General features: G+C 52.2%; 1 long non-coding RNA gene across 1 annotated transcript in view; it reads right to left on the bottom strand.

Moving 5' to 3' along the window:
- The window catches only part of LOC142070667 (uncharacterized), a 78,110-nt gene extending 68,620 nt beyond the window's left edge, over window positions 1–9,490 (bottom strand). Inside the window, exon 1 of the long non-coding RNA XR_012666629.1 lies at window positions 9,316–9,490. This is a non-coding gene — a long non-coding RNA (uncharacterized LOC142070667). The remainder of the gene's footprint in view (window positions 1–9,315) is intronic.
- Between the last annotated feature and the right edge of the window lie 9,773 nt (window positions 9,491–19,263).

Here is a 19,263-nt window from a genome sequence, read left to right as displayed (position 1 = left end):
CTGGGGGTGACGGGGAATCAGCCAGGGCCCAACTGCCAGCGAGACACACGCAGCACCCAGAGCTACCTCGCTTCCTGTCAGACGAACGGCTCCCTGCGGGCTGGCGGAGATCAGCGCTTGCTTGAAGAACAGTCAGTAGAAGCAGAGACCCAGAAGGACTGAGGGGATGCTGGTGAGTTAAGGTGAACACTCGGGAGAGCTCCCCACCTCCGGGGCATTACTCTCCAGGGACGCCGCCTGCACTCAGAGCTCTAAGACAGCCAGTCACCGCGATGACCTAGTGACCTCCAATCCCGATTACTGTCATTCTCTGTACCTCGGCGTGACACCTCGCCCTGCCGCTGCCAGTGCGATTTCTGTTCTCTGGCTACAGCGCTTCAGTCCACCCCTCATTTTGGCCCTCTTCCCTGCACCCCCTCCCTCTTTGTTCTCTGTATTGGGTTGATGACTAGGTTCTGTGGCCCCTCCCTCACTGAGAGGCGGGGCTTTCCATGGCTTTGGGCTCCGCCCACCCATCCTAGTCATCAAGCAGGTTGACAGCAGCACAGAACCTGCAACATTAAAACAAGCGCAAACCAACCGCCATTATCACCATCGTTAAAGGCAACTGCTTATGGGTCACCTGCCGCTGGGGTTTTAATGCAGGCTCGATGCTTGGCGGCGTTCCTGCCACTATTACTGAATCTAAATATTAGACTGGAAATATCGAGTCCTGAGCTGGAGGCTCCAGGCGAGTTTGTACGTGCAACAAAAAGCTTGAAAGGTTTGCTGGCTGCTTGAAGCACCCTAAGCGTAATATATAGCTGAGAGGTCTGCCCTTCTGTAATGGGAAATGAATTTTCCCCAGGGCACATGCTGAGCGATACCCTTATTCACATGGATCTTCTCTGAGAATCAGGGGCTCCAAGACTTCACCTACCATATGTGTGGGGGAAGAGGAGGCAGCTAAAAAGCTGGTCTGCCTGGCTTCCCAGGGATGCTGCTTTGCCAGCCAACAAATTCCACCACCGCAATTTCTACTCTATAGCCATCCGGCAGCTAGCAAGTGCCAACAGCTAATGGGAGCTCTCATAGGATCCCTGCTGGGAAACTACCAACCCTGCCTAGTTACTAGCTAGTGGGTGTGGGGATTGTGAAAGAACCTAGGAATGACCACGCTGGATCAGACCCATGGTCCATCTAGGCTGGCAACCAGCACCAGCTGCTTCAGGGGAAGGCTAAAAGCTAGTAATTCACTATGGATCTGTGGGGATTTGGGAGCAGGGGGTTGTGATGCTAGGAGAGATTGTGTGGGGACACCGTGGCACAGCACCATCTGGTGGCTGTCTAACAGGCATTAGGCAAGAAGGGGAAATGCAGGCCTTTAGGGGGTCTCCAATCCAAGTGAGACTCTAAATCAGGCTTCTCCCATAATGTTGTTGGTGTCATTGTTACAGAAAATCCCTTCACTGAAACAACCCCGCCATGATCCCTCCTCAATAGTGTTCAAAGTCCTGCCCTGTTAGGCCTACAGAGCCTTTCAGAATAGGGCCCCTGGCCTTGAGCCCAGATGCTGCAGCAATGGGCGCCCTACAAATACCCCGGCTAGGTCGATTAGATACACAAGATGGCTGGATGGTGAGGTTTTTTGGCCAGCTACCCTATGTTTCAGTCGCTGGTTCTCGTGTATTCGCCTGGCGATGCTGTGACTGGATTCGCAATGCACCATGGAATGGCAAAATCCAAAGAGAGCTATTTTCCCTGGTTTGATTGGTTTATTAACAAGAATCATTTCTATTCCTATTCCACCTCGAAAAACCTTTTAACCCTCACTGTTGGCCCAGTTCAGGGCTTGCTGCACCTTTGACCCTACCTAGTTTCTCAGAGTGCACCATGCAGGTGACAGGCCCTGCGCCCTCACCTCTCTGAGGGTGGAATCCTATGATTCTCCCTCTCTCAGACCAGGCCCAGGTTACAGGCCCTCGCTAACAACTGTGATTACCCAGCAGGCCTGACTGTGTTTGGCTCCCTGCAGGTTTCTCTGCAGGAGATGTGACTAGTAGTGAACACCGAGATCCAAATCACCTTTCCCAAATCCAAGTATCATTTAATCCTAACAGTAGGAACAAAGCATAACAAGAGAAAAGGATTTCCAACACCACCGTCTATACACGTGACCATCTTACTTATAGGCTATGGTAGGCCTCACTATCCCAGATACCCCATCTCTGGGAACTGTGCTGGAGGATTCTTTGCACCTTGAAGTCTTTAAACCATGATCTGAGGACTTCAATAGCTCAGACATAGGTGAGAGGTTTATTGCAGGAGTGGGTGGGTGAGATTGTGTGGCCTGCAGGAGGTCAGACTAGGTGATCATAATGGTCCCTTCTGACCTTAATGTCTATGAGTCTATGTCTATGAGCTGTGCAGATAACAACCAGCTACTTCCTCATAGCTGAAGACATTTTGTTTTAGCTCAAGTGGTGCAGGTTTGTGCAGTTGCATTGTGGGCCTGGGTTTGAGCTCTGCCGGTGCCTGCATGAAGGCTGCTGGTTCATTGCAGTGAGCCAGTTTTGTCTGCAGTCACATTAATGCGCAAACCACACAGGGATGGAAATGATGGTATTGGGCAAAGATGGATGATCCACAATAGGATACATCAGGATCCCCACTTCTCCGCTACCTAGACCTAACTGAAGGCACTTCTACGGTGCCCATCACCGCAGTATCTGGCCACCCTACATAATATCACCAATAGTGAAACAGAAGAACTCTCTCCCCTTCCCTGTTAATGAAGCAGTGACCTGCTGTGTAGTCAGGGAGACCCAGGATTGATTGGAAAACATTTGTGTTAGTAAATGACTGCACTGTAAGTGGGGTAAGACTCAGCCCCAGCCTGAACCCTGCTGGGAGGGTGTCTCACAGCCATGCACCCTCCACAAAGGCCTCCCTGACCCTGATGCTCATCAGTTCAAAAATGGGCTCCAGGTATGGGAGGAGACAGAGGAGAATTCTGAGACCACTTGGGTTCTGCTCTCAGTGACCCAGGACAGGCCCAACAAAGAAAATAACAGAACGCCACTAGCCATCACCTTCAGCCCCCAACTAAAACCTCTCCAGCGCATCATCAAGGATCTAAAACCTATCCAGAAAAATGATTCCTCACTTTCACAGATCTGGGGAGACAGACCAGCCCTCGCTTACAGACAGCCCGCCAACCTGAAGCAAATACTCACCAGCAACCACACACCACACAACAAAAACACTAACCCAGGAACCTATCCTTGCAACAAAGCCCGATGCCAACTCTGTCCACATATTTATTCAAGTGACACCATCAGAGGACCTAATCACATTAGCCATGCCATCAGGGGCTTGTTCAGCTGCACATCTACCAATGTGATATGTGCCATCATGTGCCAGCAATGCCCCTCTGCCATGTACACTGGCCAAACCAGACAGTCTCTATGCAAAAGAATAAATGGACACAAATCTGACATCAGGAATCATAACATTCAAAAACTGGTAGGAGAGCACTTCAACCTCTCTGGCCACTCAGTAAAAGACTTAAGGGTGGCAATTCTGCAACAGAAAAACTTCAAAAACAGACTCCAGCGAGAAACTGCTGAGCTTGAATTAATATGCAAACTAGATACCATTAACTTGGGTTTGACTAGAGATTGGGAGTGGCTGGGACATTACACATATTGAATCTATTTCCCCATGTTAAGTATCCTCACACCTTCTTGTCAACTCTCTAAATGGGCCATCTTGATTATCACTACAAAAGTTTTTTTTTTCCTCCAGCTGATAATAGCTCATCTTAATTAAGTAGCCTCTTACAGTTTGTATGGCAAATTCCACCTTCTCTGTATGTATGTGTATATATATATATATATATATATATATCTTCTTACTATATGTTCCATTCTATGCATCCGATGAAGTGGGCTAGGTCACGAAAGCTTATGCTCTAATAAATTTGTTAGTCTCTAAGGTGCTACAAGTCCTCCTGTTTTTTTTTTAGTGTAAATTCACAATCACTCCATTGTCTTCAGTGAAGTTACTGAAGATCTACACCAGTGTAACCCACACCAGGATCGAGCCATGAGCCCTTCTAGATGAGGGCCAGGACCTAGAATTGGACCCAGAACCGAAGTGGCAGCCACAGTGAGATGTTGGCATCAGTCCGCTCTCCTTAGTAGGTGCAGTGTTGAGCACTACATCAGCTGCAGTTGGCTGGTAGCCTTCAGACCCATCCCCAGTTCCAGCCTGTTGCAATAGCTTAGCCTGGAGGAGGCAAATGCACAGATCATTGTGGTTGGATTTGTGCCTGAAAGGACAGGGCACAGCCCCCTGGCAAGCTATTGGTTAAAGACGACCCATCTAGCCAATGGTGCTATATACCCCACCAGAACCACAGCAATTCTTGTGCCAGACATAACATCTCTAAAAGGCAGGGCAGACATGCCATGAAGAAGGCTGCTCCAGGTGGGAATTTGTGGCCACAGTGGAGGTCGGAAGTAAAAGAAGCCTTAGGTGAATTTTCCGTAAAATACTATGGTGCTGAGCCTGGTGGAAGTACATGGATAGAGGGATGGACTCACTGAGACGGGAAAGTTTGGGGGCAGGGAGAACACAAAGGGTCAAAGACCCCGAACAAAAATCCAGGTGGGTCACAGAGGGACAGACTTTAAGCACTGTCTTACCAAAGATGCTGCTCCCAGGTTGTGATACACTCCCCACACTTTTTTCAGATCACTTTCTTTCCAGCCCAGTTCAGCCAGGGCATCCAATGGGCCATCTTTTGAGGCTTTTCCCATCTGATGCTGTCAAGACCCCATCCGCCTCCAGTGCAACAGGGAGTGAGGCAACAGCCTGTGTTTTAACCAGCGAGACTCAAATGGCACTAGCAGACTCCAGCAGCAGTTCGAGGTGACTGATGGGCACTAGACGAATGATGTGTTGGGGGCCAAGATGCAGGGGGAGGATGCAGAGCAGCTCCCAGTGTTAAAGGGGTGGGAGGGGAGGTGGATTCCTTGCCATGACCCTCCCTCATGCTGCCCCTGTTGCCTGATTTCTGCCATGTTAATGGGTGCATTTATGGGTCTGCTGCATCGTTCTTAAAGCAGCTACTAAACGGTAGCATTACTTGTGCCGGGGAGAAGATAAGGGGGATGTACTGTCAGGCTGGGGGTACTGCCACTAATTCCTATATCATCCTGCTGACAAACCTCAGCCAGGCCAGGAGGTTCCTGCTATGTCGGGATGGGGTTCAACTAGAAACTAGCAAGATGGGAGAAGATAGGGGTGATCTCTAGCTGGACACAAGGGGAATGACAACTAGGGAGCACTAAGGCTCATGAGGGAGCTCCTGATCCAAACCTGATGGGACCCCCACTACAACTGTTGAGTCCAGGTCGAGTCAGGTGGGAAAACAACCTGACCCCATTGCGTGCAGATTGGTTCTCCTCTTGCCTGGCAGCTTTGGCGTGCCCGTCTCCTGCCGGCCGCTACCACCTCGCGGTGCCGTGAGCGTGCCGAGGAGTCGCAGAGCCTCTCCGCCGAGCAGCGGAGGCGTGGTAGCCAGCAAGCACAGGGCACACGGCGTGGCCACCAGGGCATGAAACCACCACCGGGCCTCTAATGCAATAGCAAACTGTACTATACCGTTCAGCCACTAGGTGGCACTGTGTGTCAAAGGCCTTATGTCAGCTAAAGTTAACCATAGTGGGCACAGCATTAAAGGAATTCATGATGAATATATCTGGTGGGTAGAAGCAAGCTCTGTAGCCAGGCCATATCTGGGACAGAAGTACATGACAGCACCGACCCCATGGGCAGGAGGTCAGGTTCAGGGGGAAGGGATGGGAAAAGATCTGAACCTCTCAGGCTTGGGTTTGGGGCTGGGGCTGGTTCAGGTCTAAATTGGGCTTAAAAATTAGCCAGGAGCAGGAGTCTACTCAGGAGATTTGGGTTCTAATCCAGACTCTACCACAGTCTCCAGCAATGTCACCTAACTGTCCTGTGCCTTGGGAAATTTTCCACGATATTTCTGTCAGAGTAGTTTTGAAATCATCCTAGAAATGTTCCGTTTACCAAATTCAGTTGAGGCCCGAAGAGTTATTGTGCCAAATCTGGAAAACTAAAATCCTTCATTAAAGTGCGCAGCAAAAGGATTTGAATTCTGATTTAAAGGCAAATCTTGATGGAGTCACCACCAATTTACCAGTCCTCATAATTTACATCCATAATTTACCAGTCTGGAAATTCAAAAAGGCCCATGGAAAGCGACTGCAGGCAATGAAAGGAGTTGTTTCATATAATGACCACTAGAGGGCGGACGCTCCCATTTGTCTGCATTGCCGTCCTCCCCCAGACATACTAATCCAGGATAGGTCTCTTGCCCTATTTAATAGACCCCTATACATGTGGTAGCAGTGAGCTTGTTCTCATAGGTTTTTCTGACAGGGAATGTTGCACATTAACGGTACAGACTAGACAACTCCCCCTAGTTCAGCAGGCCCCAAACTGTGGGACGCGTCCCCCTAGGGGGGTGCAGAGGAATGTCTGGGGGGCACAGGAGAACCCAGGGCAGCCCCACAGGGGGGCACGGAGAGAGCGCCAGCCAGCCCTGCTCTGTCCCCAGCTCCTCTCCGGCCTCGCTCCCAGCCCCCAGCTCCGCTCCCAGATCCTGGCCCCAGCCATGGCCACAGCCCCACTTCCGGATGCAGCTTGGCCCCCGCTCCCATCCTGGAGGGGCACGGACATTACTGGCAAGGGGGGCTGCAGGGGAAAAAGTTTGGGCCCCACTGCTCTAGTTTCCTTGAAGCTGTGAGGCTTGTGTTATTAAGAGGGTGAGTAAAATGCTACTGTAGTCACCAGGTCTCTTAATGAGACACTCTCAAAATAAAAGGAATATTTTTAAAATTCCAGTGCACCAGTTACTCAAAGTACCTCCGATTATCAGTACTGAAAGAACTTCTAAATGGACATTCACGTTGCCCCAGCGTTACAGGGCGCGTGTACAATGCTGCGTCCCCTGGGTGAGGCGTCGGCAGCAGGATCAAACCTGAGGGATCTTAAAGCATGAGCCTCCTCCTCCTGAGCGAAAACAGCCACTTCTGTTAGCCAAGGCTGCAGCACTTTCATCAGCCTCTAGACAGGCCCAGCCGGCACCAGAGGGGAACAACCATGGCTGGATTTAGAGGGAGGCGACCCAGGTGACCACCTGGGTTGCCGGGCTTGGGAGATGCCAGGCTCGGGGTGCTGTGCATGAATAAATACAGATTTACAGATGCCAGTGTGCAAATCTATCGTCTTATATGACAGGGATAAATCATGCATGCAAATCGTGCATCACAGTCGGGAAATGGGCTACAAATCCAATAAAAAATAAGGTATTCAAAAGTTTAAGAACAGGGAGGGGCAAAGATGCTCCTTGCCTGGCGTGCCATTTGGTCTACGGCCAGCCCTGGGAACAACATAGGGTGATCAGGTGTCCGGTTTTCGACTGGAACATCCAGTGGAAAAGGGACCCTGGCGGCTTCAGTCAGCACCACCAATCGGACTGTAAAAGGTCCAGTCGGCTGTGCTGTGGCACTAAGGCAGGCTAGTCCCTACCTGTCCTGGGGCACCGCGCTGCGCCCCGGAAGCAGCCAGCAGGTCCGGCTCATAGGCGGGGGGGGGGGCACTCAATCAGGTCAATCAGGGCCAGATTTTCAGAAAAGCACTGCTTCCATTTAGATGCTTACGCACCAGATCTTTCAAACTGCTCAGCACCCAACCTACCGCCTCTGGAAAATGTGGCCACTTAGTTTGACGCCTACATGTGAGCTGAGCTTGTATGAAAATCTGGCCTCAACGTCCAGGGCTAAGCACTTCTGAACATTCTGATCCGAGGACCTGATCCTCCAGTGCCTTGTGATCGGTGTCAGCATTTACATCCATTGTATCATTTGATACACACTCGATGCAAAGTGCGGGCAGTGGAGAACCAGGCTCCAGCTTTAAAGTCCAAGCAAAATAAAAATTGAAAGTATTTTTTTATTAGTAACCTGTGGATCAGAATGTGGGATGTCTTCTGTGTCGGGGAGGAGGGGACCTGGACAGCTGTCAGCTACACTGTGGGATTCAATACCTGCAAACCCACTATGTCAACTGTATTTGCTCTGTGGATTGTTAAGGTACATACCCACCCAAACAGGAAAGGAATGCATCTTAGAACTACTGTAGGTGGCTAATGAGGCAAAAGAAAAATCTGCAGTTCATTTTTTTACAGGGGTGTGTCATCTTCACCTGGCATATGACACAGAAATTTATGTATGTGATAAAAGCAAATAAGCATCAACCTTGAGGATCAGGGCGGGAGTTAGCTCTGGGAATGTCACATCAAGATTAAAATATTCCTATAAAACAATCTCTGGTATCTGTTATCTGGTATCTTTATTGGCCTTTCAAATTGAAATAGGAGATGGTAATAAGGAAGGATCTGCTGGCTGGATTGGAAGATACTGTGCTGGAATCCTAGGTCTGACTCCTGCTTCTTCCTTTGATTCACTGTGACTTTTAGTAAGATGCACGACCTCTCGGGGCCTCAGCTTAATCATCTATTGTGGGTAAAATAAGCAGATTCTGACTTCAAGATTTATCGTTGCCAGACGTACATACAGAGGCTTTTGTTTAGAGCTATGAGGGTAAATGATGCTTTTCAGAGCAGGGATCATTGCTTAGACGCATAGAACCCCAGGGTGAGAAGGGACCACAAGGGTCATCTAGTCCGCCGTTTCTCAAGCAGGCCACCGTGGCCTCCTGCGGCCACGAGGGGGTTTCTCTGCAGCCACGGCAGTTTACTGGGCGGGGGCAGGGCGAAGCATCAGCAGGGGCAGGGGAGTGAGGAGGTGAGCGGCGGGTGTGGGGGGGTGAGAGGAGGCGAGCAGTGGGTGGGGGACTGAGAAGGGACGCAGGAGGCGAGCGGCAGGCATAGGGGCAGCGGGTGGAGCCCCCCTTTGGGGAGGCTAGCCCCAGACTCCACCCCTTCCGCCACCCCAACCCCCCGGCAGCCGGAGCCCCAAGACCCCTCTCTACACCCCCCCCCACAGCTGGAGCCTCAAGGCCCTTCCCGGAGAAGCCCCAAGCACCCCCCCTCAGCTGAAGGAGCCCTGGGCTGCCTGAAGCCCAGAGCACCCCACCCCCCCTTCGCCACCTGCCCAGAGGAGCCCCAGGCCACTCCCCTCTGCTCCCCTCCACAGACCCAAGCCGCCCAGATATGCCCCTCATCCCCACAAACCTGCCCAGAGACCCACTCTCCCGCACCCTGCCACCCGTGGCACTCACCAGCCTCCTGCCGGCAGGAGCGCTCCAGCAGGCTGCCAGATGCTGTCTCCCCTTCAGCCAGCCCAGCCCCCTTTCAGAACAGAGCAGCAAATTTTGAATTTTTTTTAGCACACAGCTGGGCCTTGTGCTAATTGGGCTGCATGCGGCCGAGGGCTGAGAACTGCTGCTCTGCAACCAATAATAAGAAATGCAGGTGATTTTAAGTAGAACAGCATTGAGCTATTTTTAAAGTTTTTGAAGAAATGGGCTTAAGTTGCAGCAAGGGCGATTTAGGCTGGACATTAGGAAAAACTTCCCAAGGCTGCTTTAACTTTAACCTGCAACTGGGAAGACCCCAGACTATGGAGAGCATAAAGGGGATGAAATTATATCTAACAGTGCTGACGAGGTCGTGCGAGTCCCAGGCAGGTGCAAGGGTGGTGGTTGCAATGGGGAGCATTGGTGGTAGGAGAGGAGAGGTAAAGCGGTGGAATATCACATGTATCGCGATCGAGAAGGGTTACTGGAGCTCAGCAATGAGACCTGGACAGCTGTCAGCCATGCAGAAAGCTGACTCCAAGACCTCCATGGCACCCTTGAAGAAGAAGCGGCGGAAGCTCCAAAAAGTTGGGGGCCACCAGCACCCAAACCATGGCCCTGTCCCCTGCCCCGCCCCTTCCCCCTGAGGCCCCACCCCCATACCACCCCTTCTGCCCAAGCCTCTATCTTCGCATCACCCCACCCCCACGGTGCCTCTTGCCCTGAGGCCCAGCTCCTGCACTGCCTCTTAGCCCTCCCACTTTTAAAAGTGATGGGGCCACTGACCCCCTTCCCCTCCCATCCCTATTCTGGCACCCCTGCCTTGAAGAAAAAGCCAGCAGGTTTTCCAGAATCTTGGAGAGGCTGTGGTCAGCACTTTATTTTTAATGAAAGAGGTGCCGGGGCTCAAGTACCTTTTCTACATTCATAGCTGGTGCCGCAAGCCCAGAGGTGCTGGGGCTATGAACTGCCAAGCCTAGAGGTGCCGGGGCTCAGCCCCGACAAGCCCTGGCACAAATGAAGCACTAGCTGTGGTCCTGATGGGGGTTAAAGACCCACAGCTGCTGTGCTCCAGAGTTATCAGCCAAACCCATGTTGGTTCTAGAGAGGAAAACCCATTCTACACCCAAACGCGTCACACAAGGCTTCTTTCATGCCCATAGTCCTGGAGATGGTTGCCTTTGTGTGTCCGTCCTCTCTGCCCTTGCCGTGATCAACCTCGTAAGAGTTACCTGCCTCCTGAGGCCTGCTCCCAAAATGCTCCGGGAGCTGGCGCTTTATACCCATTACTCCAGGCATATTTAGGGAGCTTCTGGGTGGACTGAGGCGTCTACGGCTGTGCCTATATAAAAGGAGTTTTGCCAGGCCTACCCACGATTCCCAGCATGCCACACTCCAGACACAGGCCTAAACTCCTCTTGGCCCTGTTGGAGCAACAGGAGCCTTCCTTTGTCTGAGGCATGGGGCAGTGTTATTTGGTGATATTTGGTGTTATACTTCGCATCTCAGCCTCTGGAGTCGTGGGAATACTGAAGACTCTGAGCTTTCCTTTAAAACAGAAAAGTACAATTCTAGCTCTTCTGGTTGCTTAAGAAACGCTTTGCGTGTGGCCCCAGGGCACCCCACGGGCTCAGAAACCAAATAACAGATGTTGGGTTCTTTTTATTTTTAAAAAAATCTTATTATGTTAAGCCACTCTCATGATTGTTTGGATGCCTGACACAGGACGTTTGAATGCGTGGGACTGGCAATACTGGAAGGGCAGGTTTGATGCTCTGCCAGTTTGTAGCAAAGCAAAGCTCCTACTAATTCACCATGAGCCAAAAACACTCCAGCAGCAGACATTATTCATCCCCGCATCCCCCAAGACTCCTGCCTTGAGCTTTCGACCGGAACAGGTGCTGAGTATGGAAAATCAATGGAGACTCTCCTTGATTTTCTTTTGTGAGAACAGCTTGACCTTAGCCATTCTCTGAACCAGTTCTGGGAGATCTGAGTTGATGTTATCCATCTCCTTGAAGCAAGGCCATTGTGCCATGAATTAAATCAGATCTTTATGATGTTTGGCCACTGATACACAACTGGGTAAGAATTCACTGTCCCACGTGTCTGTTCCCTGCTGCTTCTATTGCTTCCATCATGAATCAGTTACTGCTCCGGTAAGCAATGGGCAGAAAAAATGACTATCAAAACGACAGCACTGCAAATGTAATGGGGGATAAACATGAGCAATGAGCTGCCTGTCACAGCGTCCTCTTCTAGTTTATTCTGGTGGTGCTCTCACCCCGGAGCTGCAAGTCCTAGGAGACACTGCATCCTTCACATTTGCGAACACCACACTGGTATGGTTTGAAAATTCCCTACAGCGCTGCAGGGGTTAATGTCCTCTGGGAGGGTGGGGAAGGTTTCCTCTGCTGCCCTTTGGGCTCCAGGTTATTTAAGGGTTAATGTTCTTGCTGGAGGGGCATGAGAGGTGTTAAATGGCTTTTGAAACATGAGGTGAGTTGACCAGGCTATCTTTTTTTACACGATGCCAGTAGATTCAAACAAACCACAACATGAAATATAGGGGGAAAGAATGTTTCGCTTGACTCATTAGTCAAAGATCTGAGCTGCTTCTGCCTCGCTGGTGATTTCATTCTGGAGGTTGTGCTAAGAAGGTGTATAACCGAGTGGGTGGAGCTAAGAAGGTGTATAACCGAGGGGGTGGAGCTAAGAAGGTGTATAACCGAGGGGGTGGAGCTAAGAAGGTGTATAGCCGAGGAGGTGGAGCTAAGAAGGTGTATAACCGAGGGGGTGGAGCTAAGAAGGTGTATAACTGAGGGGGTGGAGCTAAGAAGGTGTATAACCGAGGGGGTGGAGCTAAGAAGGTGTATAACCGAGGGGGTGGAGCTATCAAGCTGTACAATAAGTTTTTAGCTCCACCCGCTCAGCTTCATGCCAATTTAATTAAAGCTGTGCACTTTGGAAGGCAGCATGGTATAGTGAATTGGAGTGGGACCCCGGAGACCTGGGTTCTATTCCAAGCTCTGCTACTTTGTGAACTTGGGCAAGTCACTTCACCTCTCTGACTCTTCCACCCCTTTTTCCTGTCTTAGCACAATGAGGCCACCATCTTGTTAAGGCCTTGTAGGCGCTACTATTGTACAAATAAATAATAGCTGTAAGATGGATTCTGACACTGGGGAGGAAAGATGACTGTGGCCGTGCATTGTTAAAGAGGCTGCCATCCTCCACCCCAGAGGTGGCTGCATTACAGCTGCAGAGAAAGTGAGTCCTGTTCGTTGAACATGTATGTCATGTATTATAGCGTCCGCTGCACTGGAGAGAGCGAGACTCTCCCTTTGCGCTTTGCCATTGGCTCCCACCAGCCATGTTTTCCCCTCACACCATCATTCATTGTGAAATAACCATCAGGGCAAGTACAGCTGCTCTGGAACTCAAGAGGAATTACAGACACACACACACACACACACGCTGCTGCAGGACAAGCAGGTTTAAGTGTCCCTGAAATAAATGATAGGGATTCTCTGCTCGAAGCTCTGGTGAGCCAGGGCGGGCTCCAGGAAGCTGCAACATTTAAGCACTCATGCCTTCGTGACATCTGTTAGTGGGGAACTTCTGTCCCTGCCCAAGCATTGCAAAGAGAACTGCTTTGATGAGGGGGATTCTTTAAACAGTCCAGGAGATTTCATTGACAAGCCTCACGCCAAACAGATTTCCCAGGAGGAAGCCAGAGGCATGTCCTGTGGGCGGCAGGGCAGCGAGACAGGCATCACCAAGGAGTGGTGGGAGGGTAAATGACAACCGGTGCCAGCATTGTCCCCTTTTGTGCGTGGTGAGCTTCTGTCGGGGACAGATTAGCCTTGAGATGCAACAGGCCTTGGGGATCCTGCGATGGGAACCCACGAGGAGCCACGGGAGGCAATCGGATCCAAGAGGCTGCTGGAGGTGGACAAGCCTCCCTTCCCCATAGCAGATCCACCACCACCTCAACCAGCTGGGAGCCAGTCCCTGGGGGAGGCTGTTGCTGCCTTTGGGGGATGTGCTGAGGAAGGAAGGGGCCCCGGCCCATCTCTCCAGGGGGCTGGATTTCCCTGCCTGCCTACCCTGCCCACTCATCTCTGGGTAGACCCATCAGGATGTGGGCAGTGGCTCAACCCCTAAAGCACCCACTGTTCTTTGAGCAAGCCAGGGACTACCCTCTTCCCTGGCCTGGCTGGGCACTACTACCAGCCAAGGAGGGAAGGGAGCTCCCTGACCTGCTGCTGCAGCCAGCTATTCTCTCTCCTCTCTGGCCTGGGGCTCCAGGCTGTGGGTGGCGTTGGAAGAGACAACCACCCCACAACCTTCTTGAGCAGAGGGCTCTGTGGGTATTGCAGGGGGAGGGCTGCTTTCCAGCCAGCCAGCAGAGGGCTCTGTGTAAGGAGGTGGGGGGGACAGAGGGGTGGCTGTTGGGGGGGTCACGGCCACTGTTCTCATGGGGATGACAGTGCCCCCCGCCGCCCCGCCCCACCCACAGCCCTCTGTTCTGATGTCAAGGGCAGATGCTTTCCTCTTTCTGGACTGGAGCCCAGCCCACTGGAAGGCCAGCTGAGCCCCCTAGCTGCCCCCCAGCAGAGGGCTGTGTGTGGGTAGGCCCTGCTACCACCACTCCAAGCAGCTCCTGGGATCACAGCAGGGCCGCACGCGGGGATGTGTCCAGGGTCCGGGGTGGCCCCAGTCCAGCCCTGGAGTCTGTCATAGTCTGGTGGCTGGAGTGTCCCATGATGACACTAATGGGCTGAGAAGCTGGGGGGGGGAGGGGGGGCTGGTTTGCCTGTTATTGCAGCAATGAGCAAACACTGGCGATTCACAGAGATATGCAAAAATGAGGCTGCTTCCTGGAGCTCCGAAATAGGGCTGGACGTTAGGGGCGGGAGGATGGTTGTAGGCTTTAGGCACAGGACTGGGAAAGAGGAGACTCCTTGGTAGCAACTGGCTGTCTTGGTCGGTTCATGCCCACAAGACCTCTTTGCCACGTCTGCTCTGCCTGCCTAGTGCAGCTGGGTGTTTCCCAACACAACTGTGTTGGCTAGAAGGGCCCATTGTTTGTGGATCTCCCATGCAGTCCAGCTCCTGGAGCAGCTGGTACTGCCCCCTGCATTCCCAGCACCCTGAGCCCCGCCCCGCTGCCTTGCTTCATTTCTGAAAGTATGTGTGGAGTGTAAATACACTCCCTTCCCCTCTCTCTTAATGGGGAGACCTTTACGAATCTAACTGCTTCCTGAAACCCCCCCCCCCCCCCCCGGCCTACAGGGAAGGCTTGCAGAAAAGCCTTGGGGCCTGGGAAATCATAGGGTGGCCCCACTGTAGATAACTGTGCAGCTACTTGGGTCTCGCCTGAGGACTGCGTACGTCGCTTACTGCAGCGTCGTAATTCCAAGCGAATGCAGTGGGGAAAGGTGCCTGAGGGATAGCTCAGTCGTATCTGAGCACTTCGCCACCTGCAATGGATTTACCCTCGTGGCACCCCTCTGTGCTACGACAGTGCTATTATCCCCAGTGCAGATGGGGAACCAAGGCACAGAGAAGCTAAGCGACTTGTCCAGGGTCACACAGGAAGCCTGTGGCAAAGCAGGGAATTTCACTCAAGTTTCCCCAAGTCCTAGTGTCCCAATTACAGGGCCAGGCAGGACTGCTCTGAGGCACTCTGTTTCCACAAAAAGTTTTCTCACGTTCGACGCCTGAATGGAAAAAAAAAAAAAACCAACAACAGAGAAGCAGCAACTGTGAACTCATTAATCACTGAAAGGTACTAAAAAATCCCACCATGGCTTTCTTGGTTTACAGATAAGCACAAAGTTTGGCAGGAAAGAGATTAGGTTTTTCCAGTCCACCTCCCTGTCGATAATCCCCACAGCAACAGGACTCTTGTTTACAAACAGCAGCCCGGCGTTCCCGCTTGCGGCAAAAGGGAAAGCCAAACGAGAGAGCGTTTTGTAATTCTGTTTTCTCACTGACAATTGAACTGTTAAGCAAAAAAAAAAACCAACCCTGCTATGGAAAGGATCACCGATGGTACAGCTGGGAAAGCTCTGGTAGATCACTGGCCCGTCTCTCTTCTAGGCTGGATTGTTCCTAGATACACATTTTCTAGTGCTTGGGCCGGTGCAAAGCTGTTGGACACCTGTGCTACCCGCGGGGAAAGGAGCCCACACGTCATCAGATCTTGCAGTTCTGATCAAAACTCAAGTATCAAGAATATCCAGAGTTATCATTAACGACCTCAAGAATGCTAGCAGGGATATTGAGCTTCCTGCTTCAGGGTTCAGCCAATCTCTAACTATTAGAGATCAGAACGAGACCCACGTGGGGGCGGGGGGCGCAGATTATCTCACATCTGCCTGTTGTGGGGTTGTGGCACCTTCCTCTGAAGCAGCTGGCACTGGCTAGATGGACCTTGAGTCTGATCCAGTCAGGCAGTTCTTATGATCCTTCCCATTCCTCACAGCAGAACTAGGGCAAGGCAACCCAGGTCAGACAAAATGAGAAACTCTGTTCTCCCCCACACAGCCCCAAAACGTGAACAGAAACTCTGCAAAAATACTTTTTACCCGTTTGCACAACCTCTGAGCGCCCGGTCTCCACCGTGACAAGGGGTGGACGAACCCTCCGAACGCTATCACCTGGTTCCAGAGCCATCCCCAATCACTTTTCCCAAGTCCTCTGGCCAAACGTCGTTACTGAGGGCAGCTCTGCACTTGAAATGCTCCAGCTGCTTCCGAGTAGGCACTACCTATGCCGCTGGGAGGGGTTTCTCCCAGCAGTGCAGGGAATGCACCTCCCTGGGAGAAGAATTCTTCATCAACCTTGTGCTGCCTACACCGGGGGTTAGGTCAGCTTAACTGTGTCGCTCGGCGGGGCGGATTTTTCCCACCCTGAGCAACATAGGTGGGTCGACCTAGCTTTTTAGTGTAGGCCTGGCCTGAGCCAGGTTGTCAGGTGGAGAAGTCCCACAGCCAATACACTCTTGAAGGGGGGAGAGGGAAATTCCTTCCCCTCCCGGGTGCCGGTGCCGGGGCTGTTAGTTTGGTTATCTGCGGCTGATTAGATTTAGAGCCTGGTTCCCTTCAAAGGGCTCTCGGAGACAAGATAGGCAGGGGGCTGAGTGTGCAGGCCCTGATACCTGACAGCAGTAAATTGTAAGGGTCCCAGCTGTGGGGTCGCAGCACCACACGCACTTCATCGAACTCAGCTGAGGGATCCTCCCCAGCCCTGCAGCGGACAGATGGCTCGTTTAATCTGTCCTGATCCAGGGCTATAATCTCACATCCATTTTAATCACCAAGAGGAAGCCTGGGTTGTTTCCTCATGCCCCACCCCAAATTCCTTTCTAGGGGGGAGGGTGTCTACAGCCTGGATTCAGCCCTCCGCTCTCCCCTTCAGCAAGGCCCCACATCTTAATCCTAACTCTGCCCCCCTTATGAGGGCCACTCCTAGCTCCTCCAAAAGGGGGCACTGTGGCTCGGTGCCTAGAGTCATTGGATGCAACAGAAGACGAAGCATTTTTCCATTAACTTCGGGAGGGCGTTGTCTAATAGCACCCAAGCATATTCCTAAAGAGGTGCATTAGTCACCCTTCCCTGCATATTCAGGAATCACACCACAGGAGTTTTTCTAGACCTTTTGGGCATTTATTTTTTACACTATAGTAACGTTTTAGAGAGGAAGGATGGTCTAGCCTTGGATTCAATTCCCCTGCCACAGACCCCTTGGTGCAAATTCATAGGTGCAGACTTACTCAGATCCCAGAGGGGTGCTCGACCCCCACTCCACCCCAGGCCCCCACCCCACCCCTTCCTCCAAGCCCCCACCACTGCCCCACCCCACCTCTTTCTTCCCCCTCCCCCACCTCTTCCTACCCCTGCTCCTCTCCCTCCCCCCCCAGCACCTCCTGCACGCCATGGAACAGCTGATCGCGGCGGCTGGGAGGGAGGGAGAGGAGCCGATCAATGGGGCCACTGGCGGGCAGGAGGGGGAGACGCTGACCTGTGGGGCAGCTGGCGGGTGCTGAGCACCCACTATTTTTTTCCATGGGTGCTCCAGCTCCGGAGCACCCACGGAGTCGGCGCCTCTGTGCAAATTCCCTTATTATTGTCTTGCAATTATACTGGATCTTCTGGTTTTCTGGGGGTAATGCTCTCATTTCTGCCTGTTGATCTCTCACCTGCAGTAGATATCTAGCCCCTCTCTCTATTGCAGGGGTGGGCAAACTTTTTGGCCCGAGGGCCACATTGGGGTTGCAAAACTGTATGGAGGGCCGGGTAGGGAAGGCTGCGCTTGCCCAAACAGCCTGACCCTGCCCCCTATTCGACCCCTCCCACTTCCCACCCCCTGACTGCCCCCCTCAAAACTCCCCACCCATCCAACCCCCTGCTCCTTGTCCCCTGACTGCCCCCTCCCAGGACCCCCCTCCCCTATCCAACCCCCTCACTCCCTGTCCCCTGACTGCCCCGACCCCTATCCACACCCCCGCCCCCTGACAGGCCCCCTGGGACTCCCATGCCTTTCCAACTGCCCCCTGACAGGCCCCCCCGGGACTCCCACACCTATCCAACCGCCCCCTGCTCCCTGTCCCCTGACTTCCCCCCGGGATCTCCCGGCCCTGGCCCCGGCCCCCTTACCATGCCGCTCAGAGCGGCATGTCTGGCAGCTGCGCCACCCGGCCGGAGCCGGACACGCAGCCGCGCTGCCCTGCAGGAGCACGCAGCCCCGCAGCCCAGAGTACTGCCCACACGGCGGCATGGCTGCGGGGCAGGCGGGACAGCGGGGGAGGGGCCGGGGGCCAGCCTCCCTGGTGTGGAGCTCAAGGGCGGGCAGGACGGTCCCGCAGGCCAGATGTGGCCCGCGAGCCATAGTTTGCCCACCTCTGCTCTATTGGTTTGACTTTATCCTCCCAGCTTTCCCTCAGGAGATCTAGCAGACCTCACACTTGCTGGCCATAGAGAAATTCAAGCAGCAAAAAGTCTATTGAGGCCTGACGCACCTCCCTGTAGGCAAATAACAAAAATGGCAGCTACGTGTCCCAGTCCAATCCTGTGAATTTTGTTACCATACATTCCAATATCCAGTGAAATTTTTACACGGGATGATCAACGTAAGATGCTCGGCAGTTGTTTCTATACCTAATTCCCAGTATCACAGTTTCATGACTCTTGACATAATTCTTGTACCCTGACCAGTTATTATCTCATCTCCAACTCTAACCCAAGCAAGTAACCAGACTAGGGCAGTTAAGTACCTGGTGGCCTTTTGTGCCTTGCAAGGGAAAAGCTTCTGGTAGCAGGTAGCAAAGTCAATTACCAAGGTATAGCGGTACCCTGAGCAACTTCACTCCATGGGAGTGATAGGTCCGTGGTTGTTCGAGAGAATGGCCTATCAATTACCAGTAATGGAATAAGGGATACCCAATTACTTTTTCTTCCCGGGGCAACTTTCTAACACTCCGGGCAGGTTCTGATGTATTCATACACTTGCTGATCCATGCCAGGCCAGTAAAATCTTTTGGCGATTCTAACACATATTTTCATCTGCCCTATGTGCTCAACCCAAGGAATGATATATCCTGCTTTGGGATCATTTCCCTGAAAACTATTGGAATCAGTAACTGTTTGCCTTGTGACCCCCGACCCCCCCTCACATCACAGGGTAAATCCTTTTCTAACACACACAAGATGGGACAAAACAAAAGTGATTTTCACCCCCTTTACTGGTGCTCTATAAGGATTGAAAGAAAGAAACCTTCAGAGACTGAAACTGTCCCAGATTCAGCAATGTATTCTGTAAGTCTTCCACTTCCAATTCTTCTTCCTCTAACAATCTTCTAATTTCTACCCCTTGGTGTTTCTCCATTCACACTGGCATCTTCCTTTGACAGCTGTTCCCAAG

The sequence above is a fragment of the Caretta caretta genome, chromosome 1 (genome assembly GCF_965140235.1).
Source record: "Caretta caretta isolate rCarCar2 chromosome 1, rCarCar1.hap1, whole genome shotgun sequence".
Taxonomy (NCBI): domain Eukaryota; kingdom Metazoa; phylum Chordata; order Testudines; family Cheloniidae; genus Caretta; species Caretta caretta.
The sequence above is the reverse complement of the archived record's forward strand: the minus strand, read 5'-3'. Positions and strand labels throughout refer to the sequence as shown.